The sequence below is a fragment of the Anser anser genome (genome assembly GCF_964211835.1).
Source record: "Anser anser genome assembly, chromosome: 2".
NCBI lineage: Eukaryota > Metazoa > Chordata > Aves > Anseriformes > Anatidae > Anser > Anser anser.
In genome coordinates this window covers 2282609-2300057 of record NC_139721.1, presented here as the reverse complement: position 1 = coordinate 2300057, position 17449 = coordinate 2282609, and the positions used below count along the sequence as shown (strand labels likewise).

The window sequence follows — 17449 nt, the reverse complement described above, 5'->3', positions numbered from 1 at the left end:
TATGTTTTGGGAGAAAAAAACTGCAGTGAAAATAAACAAGCATTTTAGCCCACGTGACTGGAGTTCAAGCAGCAACCGAAGTTTCTGAGTAGCAGAAAAAATAACATTAAGCAAAACAAAACAAAATCAAACATAAAAATGAATCTACTCTGCTCTCCAGAGCAAGTATTTTTAAGCAGACATAATGGAAATCTTTCAGGAGAGGGAAATGAGAATGCCTAAGAATTTAGCTCTAGATAGCAGTCCTCCCATGTTAGTCCCAGATGTAGTGCTTCATCCAGTGTCCAGCATGCCTGGGACCCTACTAGCCCCCCCATCAGATCATGGTGACCCTTTACATGGACACAACAATTAAAAACATCTGATTGTAGATGGAAACATCTGCCAGATAAAGGGGCTAAGGTTCCCTTTAAAAAAGGAGAATTCTTAATCCTGATGCACTGCTTGAAAAACTGTTTATAGCTAAATACAGCCTGCAAAGCAAGCATAGAGGCCCAAAGTGCCTGCAAGGCTGTGTTTGTCACTCAGGAATTAATTTCAGTTGTTGATTCTTAGAATTTCATAAACTGAAATGAGCCTCATTAGAAAAAAGAAAAGGAATATTCAGGTCAAGACAGAAACACTTAAATACAAGTGTCTACAAATAGCATTCCACCTCTTCATTGGTATCTGAGCTTCCAGTGAATGAAAAGCTAATCAATAAAGTCAGCAGGCTTGATCTGACCACGGACATTTGAGGTTATCACAAATACCACTCAATAACTGTGTTTAGGTAACTGGATCTTAACCTGTGACATGCTTTAGGTTGAAATAAACTACTGTCTAGGAGCCACTGATGAGGTTTGTACTGACTGTAACTGCTCTAACTGGAGCTTAGACACCTGACACACGTTGATAACAACTTATACAAATCTAAACAGCATGACTTTTCCTGGAGGTGAATCCCACTGAACATGTCTTCAGACTGCTATCAGTGTTTCCTCTGTTGTGGCTTTGAGGAAGTCACATAAAAAATATTCAAGCAAATCCTTTGGTCTTGTCCCTCAGCACTTCTCGTGTACTAAAACATATGCATCTTCCGAGGACAAGCATTCCCAGCCTGGTTGTCTTCTTAGTACCCAAGCTATGTCTGAGAAAGACTGCCACCACCACATCTTTGTATTTTCTGGTTGCATTTGTTTGGATGTTAGGGACAGAAGGTGAACAGGGCTTCAGCACATGCTTAAAAGACTCACCTAAGAATTGGGATTTCTGGATTTAGCTCCCAGATAGAATACAAATGTTCTGGGTGGCTTTTGACAGGCCCTTTAACCTCCTTGCCCCTTAAATATTAATAGATAAAATAGAAGCTATTTTTCCTAAGGCAGTTGAGCTGAACACACTAATGACTGTGAGATATTACAGTAATGGAGTCATTTGACAAATGTAAAGAATGCTGCTGCTATTAGTGTGATGTATCAAAACTTCACTTCAGGTTCATTAACTTCATCTTTTCACTTGTCAGTGCATAAACACACTATTTTTGGCAGCTTAGGTTCCAAAGAACTCATCATTAGCGTTTAAAGTCTGCCTGAAATTAAAAAGCAGGGTGGTGCATGGGAGCAAGCCTTTTTTTTTTTTTTTTTTTTTTTTTTTCCTGCTCTCTGTAAATTCTGGCATTGTGAAAATTATGTCCCTTGGCGCCAGCGTAGAAAGCAAACACAGAAGTTTCTCTCAGTGACATGGAAAAGATTGCTAAGGGGTGCAGCAGAGTTTGAGAAGAATAAATGCAAACCACTATTGCAAAACATCCCTGACAGAATGGGATTTTGGATGAGACATGGCTGGAGCTGAACAGGAGCTAATAAACCTGGCCAGCCCAAGCTGATTCTGCTGAGCCATTTGGGATGTCTCTGCATTGAGCACCAGGTTAAGCAGCTTATTTCCTCTGATGCTGTGCCCTGCAGTAGGCAGACATACTTATGCAATTGTCCCTGAGGTAGCATAAGGCATTCTATCACTGTAAATACTCATTGTGGCTGAGCTGGATACAGAAGTAGCCTGGCCTCGTTGATCCTGTGCTGAACCTCCAGTAAAAGGCACAGTGAACCAGAGCTGGCTTTGACATAAGGTCTGAGCCTATCATTTAAACAGCCCCATACTTGTTTTTATCACCATGGATGGTTGAGATTTCACTCTTGATTTGTTGAAGTGTGAAAATATCACACCATTTTACATGTACATAGAGAACTCGATGCATCTGGAAGATGAAGTACCCCCTAAGCAAGATTTTAGTACATTTTGCACTAAGTACAAGAAGAGCAACCTGTAGTCATTGTTAGCAGAGGCGATCGACTGAGCTGCTTCAGGTGAGCAGCTTGGACAACTTCTTGCTGGCTGTGCTGCAAGAAACGTCCTGACCTGTGCTTTAGGAGATAAATAAACAATGCTTATGAATAACTACACCTTAAAAATCCAACTTAGGAAAATTCACCCCACAGTACAGCATTGTATACTGCTGTTCACCTTCTATCTTCTCTGCAGAGATGGGTAAGACAAAATGCCAGCCTGGAGGCTGAATTGGCAGTATTGTTTGCTAGTGTGTGCCTGTCCATCTGCATTCCTCGTTACTGCCTTGTTTTATGTTCAGGTTTCCATTCCTCTACATTTGGTCGCACTTTTTTTGACCTGCTTTTGTAGCCAGTGTAGCAAAAGAAGTCTGCTCCTCTGCTGTCGTGCAGAGGGGTTATGGTTATAGGAACAACGATCCTCTGCCATTTGTTTCCTAGCAGCAGGGGAGTTTGCTCTTCAACTTCATCCCAGTGGAGATAAAGAGAGAGGTACAATACAGAAAGAAAAATCCACTGTGAGATATTTCTGCCCTTTGTCAGTAGTTTCATGAGTTTCATTTAACTTCTGTTGGCATCCTGTCAGCTAGGGGAGTTTTAGACAGGGTTGGCTGGTTTTGCCCTGCATTGGATGGGGATGCCCACAGGTTTTTTCATTGCAGGGCAGCAGGGAGGCTGGAAACAACTGCAGGGTAACAAGACCTCAGACTGATTTAGCTAGATCTGTCTGCTTACATTTCTACATAACTTTATTCTGGCAGAGATAAAAAGGGTGTTAACACCCACCAAAGATATGTCATATTACTGTGCCAATGTATATAAGTCATAAAGGTGATGAATATTCCCCTGCCTGGTGACAGTGCCCTTGCAGTGATTTGGGAATGACCTGGACACTTGTAATTCAGTGCCACCATGTGTTTTTGTATTTTTTTTACTGATCCTCTCCAGGCTTCAGTGAGACGTGCTGTCTGAGCTGGTTTTCTCACCAGCATCTTCGTGGGGTGAATGTCCCAATGGATTCATGTCATGAATTGTGGTGCTCACATGGTTTCACCATAAATCGTCCCAATAACGAAGCAGGTGAGTACAGATTGCAGACCTTGGGCTCATGAAGGTTCAGTGAGGATAAACCCACCAGGGGATTACGAAACACCCTGAAACTTGCTGTAACAAAGCCATTGTGGAAGAAGCACATAATTAAAAACACTCCCCTGGAGAGAATATCATTTAATCTTCTTCACATAACCCATCATTAGGACAGAATACACTACAAAAGAAGGGATCTGAATCACAGTGAAAATAATGCCTTTTTTTTCTGTTGTCGTGTGATTCACTGGAATTCTGTGTAATAATTTTACACTTGATATAGAATATAAGGTCAATTATTGGGACTTTTAAATGAAAATAGCCAAGTTGTATTTCAGCAAACATGACATTTTTGTTGTGCATGTGTATCTCTTGGACTTTTGGTTTCTGATATGCTCTCCTGAAAAACACAACATGGTTGCAAAGAGACACAACAGGGGACTAAAAGAATAATATTTTATTGAAGAACACAGGATTTATTAGACTCAATTAGACTGTGGTCCATTTGTTCCTGTATCTTGCCTCAAGCAATGAGTAAATTCCAGTATTTCAGAGGCAAGTGAAATTATACTGAAAGAGGAGACATGGGAAATTTTCTTAATGAAATTTGAGAAGTTTTCTTGATGACCTAGAACCTGACTCCTGCTAAATGGAAACTCCAGAGAGAGCTTTGAGTCTTACAACAAAATTTGGGTCAGGCTTAGACTAACCTCAGGATGAAAATTTAAGCTATCTTAAGTCTAAAACGAAGGGACAGCTCTCTCTAGCTTTTAAGGATGTGATATTAGCAACATTTATTAAATACTTGATAGCAGTATCTTGAGGCACTAACCTTGGTCAGAGCCTTTTTAGTCTCCGAACTGTATATAATAAGACACAGCTTCTGTTCTGGGTTCCCTTGTCTCATCGTATTTTCACCAAAGAAGAAGAAAAGAGTCAAGAAAACAAACAACAACAACGAAAAAGAAATATTATTTTCATCAAATCTTAATCTCTCATTGTCCCATACTCTCAAAAAAATAAAGAAATTAAAGGGTTGAATCCCTTAAGCAGAGGGCCCAGCTCAGTATTTTAGTGATCCATCTTTCTGCCCCAAACTGGAGAGTGCTTTCCTGTGAACCCAACTCCCACAAGAAAGGTGAGATAAATGATAAATGCAAGAACCCTCCCCATCATTGTCACTGGATAAGCTCAGCTGCTCTTTTCTCGGTCTGTGATGATCTGATGGCAGCCACATTTGATCAGTTAATTCCCAACAAGCCCGTATAAAAGGAAAAAGACTTTTATAAAAGTCTTTATAAAAGACTTTGTGGGGCTGGAGGTTTGTGGGAGTGGGGATCTCCTGCCTCCATAGTTCCTCTCTTTGGACCCAGAACTTGCCTTGTGATGGAGTTTCATTAGATCCAGATTTAATCAAGCGTAACAGTAGAGACCTCTTTCTAAATTATTGTTGATCCATGGGAGAATTTTCTATATTGCTTGAATTACGATATTAGAAGGCATGCAAAAGTTGTGTACAGTAAGGATAGTAATGCTGACTGCAGAACAGCTACTTTTTTTTTTTCTTAGTTTTTATCTGTCTGTGGATGATCTTGATAGAACAATAAGCAAGTGGTTTTTGTTTTGTTTTGTTTGCTTGATTGATTTTGTATGTTGTTTTGTTTTTAACTTTACACATGTGGAATGTATAAAAAGAAAGTCACAGTAATTCTGAATCTCCGCTGAGAATTCTGTAGTATTTCAACATATTAAGATTTTGGACCATGCACTTTGTATGCCTATTGTTTTTTTGTGGCATGGTTTTGGTAGCAGGGAGGCTGCAATGATGGCCTTTGTGAGTAGAGCCCAGCAGCTTCCCCATGTCAGGTCAGAGCCAGCTCCAAAGGGACCCACTGCTGGTCCCAGTGAGTGCTGTTAGTTGGGCCTGTGGGAGAGTAGAGTTAAGGAAGGGGGAAAACCCAAACTGCTGGGCAGCAGCAGCAGCTGGGACAGAAGAGTGAGGAAATGTGGGAGAAATAGGCCTGCAACCCCCACGGTGAGTGCAGCAGGAGGGCAGGAGGTGCTCCAGGCATGCAGCAGCAGTTCCCCTGCGGCCTGCGGAGAGGCCCCTGGTGGAGCAGGCTGTCCCCCTGCAGCCCATGGGTCCCACACGGAGCAGATCTCCACGCTGCAGCCCGTGGAGGAGCCCCCGGTGGAGCAGGTGGATGTGGCCTGGAGGAGGCTGCGGCCCATGGAGAGCCCCCGCAGGAGCAGGCCCCGGGCCGGAGCTGCAGCCCGTGGAGAGGAGCCCACGCAGGAGCAGGGGGTCTGGGGGGAGCTGCCGCCCGGGGGGGACCCGTGCTGGAGCAGTTTGCTCCTGGGGGATGGACCCCGTGGGACGGAGCTGTGTGGGAGCAGTTGTTGAAGAGCTGCTGCCTGTGGGCAGCCCACACCGTGAAGGCGAGGCGGAGACAGAGCATTAGGGACTGACCGCAGCCCCCCTTCCCTGTTTGCCTGCCACTGGGAAGGAGTATGTAGAAGAGGGCGGATGGGGGGAAAGTGGTTTTATTTTGCTTTTGGTTCTCACTGCTCTAGTCTGTTACCAGTAAGCAATAAATTACATTAATCCCTCTTAATGCTGAGTCGGTTTTGCCTGTCATGGTAATTACTAAGTGGTCTCCCTGCCCTTATCTACGCTCATGAGCTTTTTTCCCTCCTATTCCTCTGAGGAGGGGGAGTGACAGAGTGGTGTGGCATTGGCTACATACCAATGTTAAACCACCACAATCTGATTTGCCTTTCCTTGGTTAATAAATACTTTGACTGTCCAATCTGATCTTTTATTCTTTCAAACATTTTAGAAACCTTTTTTTTAATTTTATTTTTTATTTTTTTTTTTAGTGAAAACATCCTGTTGAACTTGACTACAGATAGACAACTAAGAGAGATGAAGTCTGGGTTTCTCTGACTACACACTTCTCCACCTGGGTTAGTCACCCTCAATTTTCGTCATAGACAAGAAAGTCATATTCTAAATAAGTTTGTTCCATCTTTCCTACTTTAGATATTTACCTGGAGGTAGAAGATTCTCCAGCTCTCCTCTATATATTCACAACAGAAGCCCACAACAACTAGTTCTGGAGATCATGGACACAAAAGCCTATGGACATCAACGGGTGGCTATTTTTCTCTGGATTTGTCTTCATCCCAGAGGGAGCCAATGGCAGTTCTGAAAAGATGTGTAGCCCTGTGTGAGACCCTCATGTCTAACAAGTGTTGCTAATTTATAATTTTGCAGCCCTGACAATCCTGATACCATGAACAAAGAGACAGACAGAAGATGTGACACCATCATAAATGATGTAAACTAAATTTCAAATTATTTGACTGGAAGAGAGTGCAGTGATTACCTAATCTGACTTCTTGCCTGCTGAGACAAGAAATAGGATTTTTCCACAGTAATTTTTACTTCAAGTCTAATAGCCATGCTAATACTAAAACATAATTTCTTAATAGAAGAAATCCACTATAACAAGCAAAAAATATCTTCTTGGTATAAGAATTCCAGGGGTGAATAATCCATCACAGAATTAGTTAAGCAGATTTAATAGTTAATAGCACACAGTTACAAATGTATTCCTTAATTTCTTTTCTAAATTAGAGTTCTGCAAATAATTGATATTTTGGCTTACTGGGAAAATTAAAAATAAAAAAGAAATTGGTAACGAAACAAAACATTTTGGCATGAGTAAACTCTTCAATTTGTAAACTAAAACACTGCTATGAAGGTCTGTAAAATATGGAGTGTAATTATAGTAGCACTGCAATTGTAAATGAGGGACTAGAGTGTGACTGATAAGCAGAAAATAATGTTCTAATAGGCATGAAGTGCACATCCCTTTGAAGACTAACAAAGGCCTACGTGAGACATCTGTGGGGCAGTGCAGAGGACAAGCACACCAAAAAAATATTCGAAAATGGCATGTAAAGGTAAAGAGCATCCAGACAACACGTGGCTCTGCTGGTGATTGAATTTTTTATGCATGTTATGTGTACGGACAAGGTAATTAGCTGCCTGAAATGTGCACATCAGGAGACTACAGGCAGTAGGAGAATGCATGATATTAAAAGGAGAACCCAGTCTTCTGATCTGGATTGCTGGGCAGCTGGATCTTGCTGTGTAGTAGTGATTGGTTATTAGCACATGGTATCTGGCTTGCTATCTACTGTACTGCACCAAATGAGAAAAGTACAGGAGAAATCCAACCCTGAGTCCAGGTGTGCATTTAGAAGAGATCTAGGCTTAGCCCTAGGTCTGTTTTTGAAGCTACTGTTCCCATCCTAACCTCATGTGAAAACTCAGTGATAGTTTCTCTATTTTTCCCTCCCTTTTATACCTTCCTTCTAAAGCACATCCCTTTAGACTCCTTTACCTCTTTGGAAGCAGGTGGAAAGAAGGTCAGGAAAAACAATAAATTGGAAAATCTCCAACAAACAACACAATTACATTTTCAGTATGCTTAAACAATGCTGTGGCCAGGAACTTTGCCATGCTCAGAAGTGACAACTTTAAAACTAAACTCAGAAACTGAAACTTTGCATTCCTCCCTCTACCTATGTTTCAAATATATAGTAGATGTCTTCTGGGCCAACAGGCCAGGGTTGAATAAAATACCTATAAAAGCAAATAGAGTGGAAAGTTACAGATTGAGCTGAAGGTCTAGAGATCCACAGGAGAGACATAATGTCCTCTGTGGATAGAAAAAAGTCTGCAACATGCATTCACCAAAATTTGTTTATGCTTTCCAGATCTGCCACTCTGTGTAGGGTTTGTGCTGTAACAAAAAATTAAAACTTGCACTGTAATTAACAAGTAAAGAACCTAACAGTCACCACCAACCCTCTTGATACTATCTCAGCTCTTTCAGCCACAGTAATAGATTCATGGATTAAAAAATAATTTAAATTACTTTCCCATGTACTAAACATAGGGATTGCGAGATCACATTGCACTGCTTTATCTGATTTTGGGCCCATCTGATTCTGAACAAGAGTAGTGAATAGGATTATAAGGGAGAATAATAAAGGAAGGAAAGAACTAATTAGATGTGACACAAATAATAATAATGCAATCTGAGATCACAGAATTTTGATGAAAGACATAGAGGCAACTTCTTCAGCAGTTAACTGAAACAAAAAATTGGTAAAGGGCTGATGTGAACTACACACTTATCTATTTATTTATTTTACTTCATTTTATTTTAATGTATTTATTTATCTATTTAGTGCACACTGGCACGTGCAATATTTTTGATAAACCCCGAATTCAGAGACTGAATTTTAGAGGTCGGTGACTGGAAACATCTCCAAGATAACATGTTGATTTTGACTTCACTGCAAGCAGAAGGAAGTTTCTATGAAATAATGCATTTAAATATTAAAATACTTGTTCTATGTCAGAGACATGTTAGAGAGGAACATAAGAACAGATGCTTAAGGAAAAAAAAAAAAAAACAACTCGGTCCAGTGTCCTGTCCCCTGCAGCATTAGCAGATGCCTAGAGAAGAGTACAAAAGCTGATGTTTCAGCACTGTAGAGATGATGTCTCTCTGAAAGTCTTTGATGAAGTTTTTATTTTATGGTATTGTGGATTTGCTGAAGAAGCTGAACACTACATGATGCAGGCTGTCAGATGAAAGCAGTCATTCTCAAGCCATGACTCCTGGGCAAAATATTGCCCATAAAACTTGCCAGTGCTAGACAGTCTGTGAACAGAAGAAATACAGATGTTAGACCCTTAATGAAAGAGGTGGTAGTTTGATCACCCATGTGTTACTGGCCGTGGGTAGGGGAAGGAAGAGTCCACAGAAATAGATGATTCCAGTTTTTCTGTTGACTCCCAAAATCTATTAAACTGACAAACAACCCTTTGGGAGGCAAAAAGTCTCTGACAATCTCTATTACCACCCCGAATTTGAACAGTATACCAAAGACACTAGTTACTTATTTTTTCTGGGTTAAGACCCATGGCTATTTGAAACTTGCTGTTTGGCTGATTAAAACACAGTGATTTCAAATTTCTGGTTCTGAGCAAACTTGTCCCGCTTGTTTGAGTTCTCTCAGCAAGTAACCTTTTTAGTTTATTGAACAGTGGCACACTATGTTCTGTTTCTAGAGTTATTTATATTCTTCTATTGAAAAAAAAAAAAAAAAAAAAAAAAGATAAGAATTGAGACACAGAGCCTGGGCAGCCCAGTAACCTGCTGAAACATGCCAGATGCTTTGGATTTTTCACACTCCTGATGCTTGCCTTGACGTAGATGGGTCCGATATCGTTAATTTGCAACAAGAACATTTTGTTTATTAGGAACATGCAGGGAATTGTAATAGAAAGTCAACTGACAGCAGCTGAGAAATAGCAAAGCCCTGTGGATGAGATATTTTCATAGTTCAAAAACCTGTGGAGCTAGGTTCAGTATGAACATCCTCCCAGCAAATCCTTGGCCAAGATAAAGAGGTCTCTGAAACAACTTGATCCCTACTGATTTTCAGGACTCCATTCCTTCATAGCTCTAGGATGAGGTCTAAAAAAATGGTCTTGCTAGTCCTTCTGCCCTTAAATCTGTGAGTTGTTCAACTAAATATCTGGGAAATTGGGTACTGTGGCAATGTTTCCTGACTGCTAACAGTTACATACATAATAAAATGGCTATGGTCTGAGGTCACGCCATGAGGTCCTGGTAAAAACTGGCAGGTGTTCTGGTTTTGTGTATCTCTTCTGTGCCAATCACCCAAATGGATCTGTTGTTGATATCAGTAAGGCTAAGGGTCACATCTGATCAGTGTGTCCAACAGTACTCAAAGGTTGTTCGGAGCCTGACAGAAAAACATGAAGCTACATCAGGGGAGGGTCAGGCTGGCTGGTAGGAAAAGGTTCTTCACCAAGAGGGTGGTCGGGCACTGGGACAGGCTCTCCAAGGCAATGGTCATGGCACTGAGCCTGCTGCAGTTAAGAAATATTTGGACAATGCTTTCACACATAGGGTCTAATTTTTGGCTGGTCCTGTGTGGAGCCAGGGGTTGGACCAAAGCAATTTCCCCTCCAAACATACTACCTCTATAACTGAGGAGAAATATTTGATGTCTCCCACAGGCATTTCTGCAGGACATTCTCCACCGGAGAGCCCAAACCAGCCATGTGTCATGCCTTATTCAACTTGATGATGCCAGTAATTATAAGCAGGTTCTGTATCCAACTCTCAAATTAGAAATGCAATTAAATGTCAGTCTGAGAAGACTTGATAGACCTTGGGCAGATAACATCAAAGGATCTGTGAAGACTAACACATAAAGACCCAGTCATTTGCATTAGAATGGTTGGGACATAACATGGAGTTAATGTACCCTTTTATCCTAGGTTGGGGTTGGCGGCTGTTTGATATTCAAGTAGAAGGCAAAAGAATCTTCTGATTGGTCCCAGAGGATCCCAATCACCTCCTTAAAATTCATCTTTCCTTGGTAGCTGATGGTTTGTTCGTATCCACATCTAAGAGCAAGAAAAACGGAGGGTGAAACTAGGTATCTTCCGTGTGCTATTGGAATATGGAAGACCAAATGTACAACACATGTAGTGAGCCTGGTGCCAAGATGGAAAGATAAAAACCAAATGAAGAACAAGCCAATAAATTCTGACCTTTCTGAATTGAGATTTACATAGAGATATATCTCATTCAGCAGTAGAGCATGGGAATAAACCAGTGCAAAGGACATTGTTTTATTTAATTATTATTTTTTTAAAGGGGATGTGTGTCAGAATAGATATAGGGGTTGTCCAGTTTTGCTGTTGCCTCCTCTCGCCCCAGAGAATGGAATACCATGAGCCTAGGTCAGTGAAATCACACCAGAGATGCTTGGCCCTATGGCAACATATGAGGAAGGAGGTTATAACCTAATTAAATCATGGCCAGGAAAAAAACAGAGGTCAGTAAGTTGACTTGGTATGCAGTTTTACTCCAGGAATACACAAAGGCACCAAAAGACTCTACTTATCTCATCTGGGCCACTAAATGAGCAATAGTAGAGGAGTTTCAACCATTTTGAGAAGACCTCAGCAGGCTACCAGAAAGTATTGATTATAGTACACTGTGTCTCCTGGCAAGCTCGCTCAGTGCCAAGTCAATCATGAGTGAGTTTATGAAACTGTCTGCTCCACTTAGGCTGCCCGAAATAGTCCTGCACAATTTCTCTGAAGTAAATGAGAGAGCAGTACTGCTGTAATACCTAATGCATCTTCCTGACAGTGGAAAAAGAAAATGAAATGTAGCTCTGGATTTACCATGTGAATGTACAGAAACCCAGGACGGAATATGAAGCTGCCTAGAAGAAATCAGTTACAGGAAGGATAACCCAACCCAGGCCATCCATGGACTGCGGAAAGAAGCTGTCCTTATTGCAAGAGGACATCCCAGAGAGTAGTAGGTGTGTGCTGGTGGTCAGAAATACTTCTACGTGACCACAGCCCTCTTTCTCAGGTGGATGGGGTACTGCCAGTTTGTAGGACTAAAACTAGATGTCTGTAGGAGTATCTAAGAGTTTTGGATGTCACCACAATTGGTGGTACCCCACTAAGAGGCTTCATGCCCCAGTATCCTCTGGCCAGATGTTATCTAGTGGTACAGTGGCTGAACTCAGCACACTGAGCTATTGAAGCAGCTAGGGAAGAATTTAAGAAACACAGGAAATTAGGTGTCAAATCGCCCTTGATTTATATGATGATTTGCAGCCTGTAGGAGATGAAAGTATTATTTTATGATCAGGATTGGTCCATTCTAGCTAAATGCACTTTTAGTAGCAATGTTCTCTTCTGGGAAAAAAAAAAAAAAAAAAAAAAGAGAGAGAGAGAATGAAATGAAAGGGTGAGGCTTCATTATATCCAAATATCCAAAACAATTAAAACAATATTTTCTTTCCTATAATGGTCTTTTATTTCTTCTCCTTTCTTTCATTGCCTCAGTTCACTTTTAAATTATTATTATTTTATTATATTCCATAACAGAACAGGAACAGGTAAATGGCCGTACTGTAATTGAATAATTCCCTGGCAGCTGTCATTCTGACTCAGTTAAGAGAAAGCTACAAAAATCCTTGTAGATATTTTGGTCAGCAATGAACTTGCAATCTAACTCCCAAAAGCTGTAAAGAATTGGGCGTGAAGATTGGTGATCTGTAACTCTTAGCATTTAATCTGAATATATGGAAGTGACAGTGCTATTTATATCCTCTATGGGTGAAGAAGACCTGGGGACAGAGGTGTCAGCAGCATCCTCAGAGACTTGCACGGTGGCCAGGTTTTGCTGCGGCCCCTCTGTGTAGTTGTGCACTATGCCCGAATAATTTTTTGCTGCAAGAGGGTGTGGCAGCAATGACATGCATAGATTAATTCCCACCTGCAATTTGGGTAATAATCCCTTTGCCTGCTTTATCATTCCAGAGCTCCTTCTTGAAATCTTCTCCAATTTTTCCCAGGGAAGTGGCTGTAAAGATGGATACCATCAAAGCCCCATCCTTCCCACAGCATGTATGTTAATGCTTGAAAGCATGCAACAAATAATTTTTGACATCTCTTCTCAGAGAAATTTAGTCTTGGGCCTCTGTGACTATGGGGCATCTCTCAGGTATGCTCGACATATGACAGGAAAAAGAGTTGCTACATCTTTCTACAGCAATAAGACTACCACTACTTCTCCTTCCATTCTTCACCTAACATCTCCTTCCCCTTTTCCCATCAGGATATCTGTCTTCCCGGCATGACAGCTGAGTTAATATAAAAATCACAGTCCCTGTTTTAAGCTGGCAGCGTGTGAAGTGATCATCTGCTTAAACGCTTCTCCTGGCAACTCTGGCAACACCTTGACTGGTTTTCTTGCTCTCCCTTCAGATCGAACAGAGTGAGTCATTTGCATTTTCATGATAAGCAGCTTCCTGCGACTGTTTACAGGCTGCAATAACTAAGCACACCCTACCTGGCTTTCTGCATCTCTCTCTATCACTTTTTTTCCCAGCCAACTGCTCTGCCTACCCTTGAAGGCACAAAAAATATCATGAGGTTTGCAATGTATCTACCAGGGCTGATAAGGTTTGCTTTATGGCTTTTGGTCTTACAAAATGGTCTCCAAGTAGTAATCAAATCCTTTAAATTCACATGATTGCTTGAAGAAACCGAGGGAAGTGAAAGGTGTTGGAAATAGCTCAATTGACAGAGGAAACTTTTGACAAATGGGCTTTTGCTCCTGAGTTATTGCAGAGCAATTATAAGAAGTGGGAGCTACAGTACTGGCTTTAAGCATGATAACAGCATGACAATTCATATACATGACTTGACTTGCTAGCACAATCAATGAGAGTCTCACCTCAGTGATTTTGTCTGTTCTATCACTGAGTCTTTGCTCTGCCAACCAAGCAGCAAGAGCTCATCCTGCTTTTATTTGGTAAATATTAAACTAAACCACTCACATTTTTTATTTTCCCTATTACGGCTTTGCAAAACTCACAAGACAGGACTGGGAAGCCTCAGCCTGCCTATATCAGCTTCAGATTCTGATTCTGTATTAGGCATGCATCCCTCACCGTGAATGGTAATACGCTTCCTTCAGCTACCTGTGATTCAAATGTTCCTGGTGTGTACGACACATGTAAAGCAGAGTGGTTGGGCACCAGGGTCAATAACCTTCCCTGAATAACGTTCCAGACTATTTTTCCTTTGTAAGTTAGAGATGAGACGTGCTGGAAAACAAATGTCAGAGGTCAACGAATGTAAAATGACAAGACGTGGCAGATCCACTAGTGGCTAGGACTTACTTTTCTGCAAAACAGTGGCTTCTGAGTTTGGAGGTCTGCAGGAGCTGCTGCAGATATCTATTTGGATGCTGTGGTTGCCAGCCCGGAACGCCATGTGCTATAGGTGACAGCTATGCTTTATGAAGCTCTGCAAGAAGTGGTCAGTGTTCTCTTGACAAATAATGTGGCCTTATTCATATCCGTGCCATCACTAGGACATGGACTCGAGAGGCAGCTGTGCTCTTTTCCATGCTTGGGCTTCCTCAGCAAGGGAAATGTTTGTTCTTCTCCAAATTTGAGATTCCTGGAAAAAAAAAAAAAAAAAAAAAGCAAACAATGAAGCCTGCCCAAAGCTGTAGTCTGGTGCCTAGATCACCACACTCGAATATCAGTTTTCTTTCTAGGTCTCTGGCAGGCACAACTTTTGGCAAGTCACTCCATCTTCCTGCTGAAGCAAAAATGAAGGCAGGACATTACTTTTAAAGGAGATTGCTTTCTGTGTTCCACTACTGAAATATCTGCCATATCTTTCTCCAATTATTCCAGCCCACAGACATTAAGACCACAGGTCTGATTCAGTATGGCAAATCTTATATTGGTTTGGCGGTGATTATATTATCTGATTTTGTTTGCTTGCTTGTTGTGTGGCTTTTTTTTTTTTTTTCCCCATGCAGGAGAAATGGGTGAACTCAGTATGTTCCTGTATAATGAAATTTCACAGAAATTCTGTCTTTGGAGGTGCACTGGTCATGATGTGGTCAGAATAGAACAGAAAAAATATCTTGAGTTGGAAGGGACCTGCAAGGATCATTGAGTCCAATCCCTGGCTGCACCCAGGACCACCCAAAAATAAGATACTATGTCTGAGAGTGTTGTACAAACATTTCTTAACTCTGGCAGGCTCTGTGCCATGACCACTTGTCAACCAGGGAAAAAAAGAAAAAAAAATAAAGAAAAAAAAAGAAAAAAAAGAAAAAAAAGGCATTTAGTAAAATGACAGAAGGCAATCCCATTGAGCATAAGCTACATTTTTTCAAAAAAGGATAAGTTAAATTAAGTGAAACCACATACCAAGAACAATTCAACAAATAAACAGAACTTAACAGCAATGTATGTTCAGGTGTTTTTTCCATTGAGAATGGTTGTAAGCAGTGCATTTTTCTCATTTGTATGAATAGATTTCAGCAGCAGAGACACTAAAAGAAGAATGTAGGTTGATTTTGGAGAAGCCTTAACATCTGAATCAATTATTAAGGAATCTTTAATAATAGTAGTGAGTGCTTTTTCCATCTTTAGATTTCAGAAGTGCTCGGTGCATATGAGAAAAAGCAGCATTTTGAGAAGCTCAGAATGGGATTTTAAACTGTAGTGTCCAGGATCTATCACTTGATCTTGCAGCATATCCCTGCTGCATATCTCCATCAAATCCTTGTATAACTTCTCCTAATAAAAGAATGTTCTTCTGTTCTCTTCTCTGTGATTTGTTGTTTTTTTTTGTTTGTTTTTTTTTGTTTACCCATACAGCGAGCACCAGGGAACCATGTTTCTGCTTGTCCTCATCTGTTTTTATCCACACTTCAAAGTCAGGTCAGGTACAGCCATCCTATTATCTTTCCCTGGTTCCAGATTAATTGCATCTTATACTTCAATCCGTGTTCAACAGCATATCACAGACCAACTCAGAAATGTAAAATGGAATGCCCTTCTGCTATAACAATTATTCTTTTAGCTTTGATTAGTAGGGGCATCCAAGATGCTGAACTGGAGAAGAGATCCAATGCAGATCTTGATCACAAAAAAAAAGAAATTAGAAGCTACTCACTTCACATATCATTCCATCCCTACACCACACACACACACACAAATATGGATAGATAGATAGATAGATAGATAGATAGATAGATAGATAGATAGGGATATAGGTGTAGATATATAGATATAAATATAGACAATATTAGATATAGATACAGATATAGATGCAGATACAAATGATGTAGATGTATTGGGCTGATGCTGCCTACAGTCTGCAAAAGACCCACGTAAGCTCCAGCATCTAGTGTGTTCAGGGATATGGCGATGGACAATCCAGACATCCTAAGACCTTATTAGCAAGGGTGAAAGAATATCAGTTACTTTACAGGAAAAAAATCAAACTGAAAAGGTTTACAAAAATGCTGCTAAATATGTGGTGGCTACAAGAGTGTCTACTTCACATATTCCAGTCTTTCTTAGTTTTTCCAGGAAGTTCTTTTTTTAAGTCATTTTCTATGTCAGGGCTAATTGCCCTGCACATATTCCTTGATGTTTACCTGATCTGCTTCTATATGACCTCATGTTCTCCATGGTAATTTTCTTGGGAAATTCTTTTACTGTTCATTATATTGTTTTCCTTCGCTAGTACTTTCCTGTAAAGAAAGACTTTAGCGATTTCTCAGCAATCCTCTGTTTAGCATTATTCATTCTCCCAGAAAGCACATGTTTTGAGAAAAAAACATACTACACAGATGTTGACATGCAGATTCCCTAGAGTGTATCCTGCATGTGACTAAGCATAACTGGAAAGTGTTGTGCAATGGTACTTCTTTATTCTTACCCATACTGAAATATCTCTTTCTAATCTCAACATCTCTTCAATAATTCCAATGTCTTCTCAGATCATTTTCAAACTTGTTGAGGTTAAGCAAGACTCAGATCAAGTTTGGAAGCCCAGCAGCACCATGCTGGACATGTGCACTGAACTTTCACATACTGAGCTCTCAGTATTAACTGCTTCACATCCATCTCCAGCAAACCCAATACAGTCTGGATGTTAGTTCTTGAGCTTTGGCAATCCACAATTGACTACTGGTTACTTCATACTCTTTTTGCTTTCTGTAGAGATTACAGAATGTCTTATTAAAATAAATAAATAAAAAAAAACAGAAAAAATTAAAATAAAAATCAGTAGAGCATATTGAGAGTAGGATAGTAGGACCTGGAGACAACTGGAATACCTCCATGTCTGACTTGAAGTCTGTAATGTCAGGTCTTTGGCATACTTATAGATAGCATTGTTTTCACATCACTACAGATAATCTTTTCAGGAACATAAGTATGCAAATGGGAAATACCTCTGCAGAGACATCAACCAAGACACTGCACATATCTCTTGGGCACTAGTCACAAACATCCTAAATTCACCGAACTGCAAACTTTCACTAACATTTGGAAATATTTATTGT

The 17449-nt window shown here is 40.5% G+C and overlaps 1 long non-coding RNA gene across 1 annotated transcript; it reads left to right on the top strand.

The window, feature by feature from the left end:
* Positions 1 to 4741: 4741 nt before the first annotated feature.
* Positions 4742 to 8254, top strand: LOC310894480. Its single transcript, XR_014579945.1, has 3 exons — positions 4742 to 4838; positions 6294 to 6380; positions 6457 to 8254. It is a non-coding gene; the product is annotated as an uncharacterized lncRNA (long non-coding RNA).
* The last annotated feature ends 9195 nt before the right edge of the window (positions 8255 to 17449 follow it).